This window comes from Colobus angolensis, unplaced genomic scaffold (assembly GCF_000951035.1).
Source record: "Colobus angolensis palliatus isolate OR3802 unplaced genomic scaffold, Cang.pa_1.0 Scaffold308, whole genome shotgun sequence".
In the NCBI taxonomy this organism is placed as follows: domain Eukaryota; kingdom Metazoa; phylum Chordata; class Mammalia; order Primates; family Cercopithecidae; genus Colobus; species Colobus angolensis.
The window spans coordinates 1816944-1820192 of NW_012116355.1; the positions used below are offsets into that span (position 1 = coordinate 1816944).

At 38.6% G+C, this 3249-nt stretch overlaps 1 protein-coding gene across 1 annotated transcript in view; it reads left to right on the forward strand.

Annotated features, from left to right (window-relative positions):
- The window catches only part of UBAP2 (ubiquitin associated protein 2), a 143315-nt gene that overhangs the window by 48409 nt on the left and 91657 nt on the right, over positions 1-3249 (forward strand). The window lies entirely within an intron of this gene.

The window sequence follows — 3249 nt, forward strand, 5'->3', positions numbered from 1 at the left end:
ACCGTGTTAGCCATGATGGTCTCGATCTCCTGACCTCGTGATCCACCCGTCTCGGCCTCCCAAAGTGCTGGGATTATAGGCTTGAGCCACCGTGCCCAGCCAATTACTCAATTTTAAATGTCCAGTGTTAGAGGTGTTCTGAGATAACCTATTCACATTGCATGATGAAAGAGAGTTCTTTTTTTTTTTTTTGATATGGAGTTTTGCTCTTGTTGTCCAGGCTGGAGTGCAATGGTGTGATCCCGGCTCACTGCAACCTCTGCCTCCACCTCGTCTGGGTAATTTTTTGTATGTTTCACCATGTTGGTCAGGCTGGTCTTGAACTCCTGACCTCAGGTGATCCACCTGGCTCCGCCTCCCAAAGTGCTGGGATTACAGGCATGAGCCACTGCGTGAAAGTTCTTTTGAATCTGTATAAACCAGGATTTTTGTCCTGGGTCTAGCACTTACTTACTAACTAGATGAGTTACTTAAATCTCCTTTAACCTCAATTTTTTTTTTTTTTTTTGACACGGAGTCTCCAATGGGAGTATGAATAATTACTGAATACCCTTCTTCCAGATTCCCTAGATGTTAACATTTCTATCACATCTCATTTATCCTGTTCTCTTCCTTTCCATACAGTTTATCCCCAGAAACGTTTGACAAGTTGTGAATAAGGTTTTTCTTCACTTAATACCTCAGTGTATTTTTTAAAAAACAAGGATCTTTTTACATAATTATAGTACAGTGATAAAAAATCAAAATCTACAGATCATACTTACATTTTTTCAATGGTCCTTATAATGCTTTTTTTTTTTTTTTGAGACACACTTTTACTTTGTTGTCCAGGCTGTAGTGCAGTGGTGCGATCTCAGCTCACCACAACCTTCGCCTCCTGGGTTCTAGCTATTGTCCTGCCTCAGCCTCCTGAGTAGCTGGGATTATAGGCGTGCGCCACCATGCCTGGCAAATTTTTATATTTTCAGTAGAAACGGGGTTTCGCCATGTTGGCCAGGCTGGTCTCGAACTCCTGACCTTAGGTGATCCTCCTTCCTTGACCTCCCAAAGTGCTGAAATTACAAACATGAGCCACTGCACCCAGCTGTAATGTCCTTTTTAGCTAATTAGATTGTGGAATATACATTGTATTCAGATGTCAACTCCTGTGAATTTATGTGACTATTCCACAAAATTATATGAACATTCCACAATTAGGAAGTGATTGTAAGAATATTTGAAAATTGTGATATAACATGTCTTAGAAAAGGTATGCTTCCTGATCAACTGAAAAAATATGTAAAATTAAAGCAAAACTGTGTTGAACATTAATGAGAACAGGCTAGTAGACTGTTAATGTTTATTTTTGGTGGTAGGCATAAATAATCCTACTTTATTATTATTTACAATTTTTTTCTGGGTGACAGATCTAATTTAAAAAAATTTGGATTCATTTGAAAAATTTCACATTTTCCACTGTAAAAGCAGCTTAGTTCATAATAAGCCATGCGAATGGATAAGAGATCCAGAGGAAGAGCTGTAGTGATGCTACTTTTCTTGGCAAGATATTTTTCAACTTGAGACGTGACCTGGTGTATGTCACTAATGTTTATTGCAGGGGAGGGTGCACTGACCTTGTTTAACTTAAGAATTACCAGTTGACCCTGATTTTTCCTCTTTTTTCCCAAGCTGTACCGACCTCTTGACACTTCCTAGAGCTCAGCCTGGTAACTTCCCTATTATACTCTTATGTTTGGTGCTTTGTTTATCAAATATTTATTGAATTGTTTATCAAAGAAAATTATTTTTTTCTTGACAGGGTGTTTTATAAAGGTAAAAAATACTTAAAGTTCTCATTAAAATTTATTTTCGTAAATATGCTAGCATTAGTGTTACTATATTGTTATTGTTAAATGGCTATTATGTGTATCAGCTGTGCTTTCAGAAGTAGTCTGTGCCCTTTTAGGAATAAAAAAGATATTACTGAAGAGAAATACAGAGTATTTGTGTCATATAATACGTAAGCTGAAAAAGCTAAGTCTGAATAAATCAGTCATTGGCATTTACCTTACATATGGCAATGAATAGTGACTTTATAGTTAGAAATGTATGTGTGAAACAGTATCAGAATGATAATGTAGAAACATATATAAGCCCCAGACTGCCCCCTACAGCAGAATGCTATTATTAATAACTATTCTGCTTGAAATATTTGGTGAGATTCTTTCACTCATCCAGTACTTTTTTGTTAATATTGTAATCGGGTCAGTAAGTGTTTCTTTAATTTTGTAAATTGTGCACGTTTACAAAGCACTGGTTATTCTCAGGCAGTTTTCAAGTTTAAATATTCTTGCCTTTTTTTTTTTTGAGACGGAGTCTCGCTCTGTCGCCCGGGCTGGAGTGCAGTGGCCGGATCTCAGTTCACTGCAAGCTCCGCCTCCCAGGGTTACGCCATTCTCCTGCCTCAGCCTCCGGAGTAGCTGGGACTACAGGCGCCCGCCACCTCGCCCGGCTAGTTTTTTGTATTTTTTAGTGGAGACGGGGTTTCACCGTGTTCGCCAGGATGGTCTCGATCTCCTGACCTCGTGATCCACCCGTCTCGGCCTCCCAAAGTGCTGGGATTACAGGCTTGAGCCACCGCGCCCGGCCATATTCTTGCCTTTAGAGTCATTATTTGTTCTTGGTTCCCCCACTCCGCCATTACTTTTTCATACTTTTTCCACAAAGATTTCAGCCATACTTCCTGACTTTGGTTTATCACTCTGACATTTCTGCATGAAGTAGTTTCTGTCTGAAATGTCTAGAAACCAGGGATGTTCTTATAATAATACTTACTGTGCAGTGAGTGGATATCCACAACTAGTCCATAATTTTACTTTAAAAAAAATCTTTGTTGTAGCTCCTGTTTAACACATCTACCACCCCAAGCTGCCTCCTTCACTCCTTTTCTGTCTGCCAAAATCCCTCCCCACAATACTTTATTATGAAAATGGTCACGCATGAAGAAAAATTGAGAGTTGTACGGTCAATACCTATACATTCTTTTACCTTTTTGCTCTGTTTGTTTTATCACATCTGTTTAGCCAGCCATTATTTTATCTAACTTTTTAATGCTTTTCAAAGTAAATTAATTGATTAGTGGTACTCTTAATCACTTCAGAATGGATATCATTGACTAGAGTGTAGTATTTATTTATTGTATTTTTTTTTTTTTTTTTTGAGGCAGAGTTTCTGCCCTTGTTGCCCAGGCTGGAGCCCAGTGGTGCGATT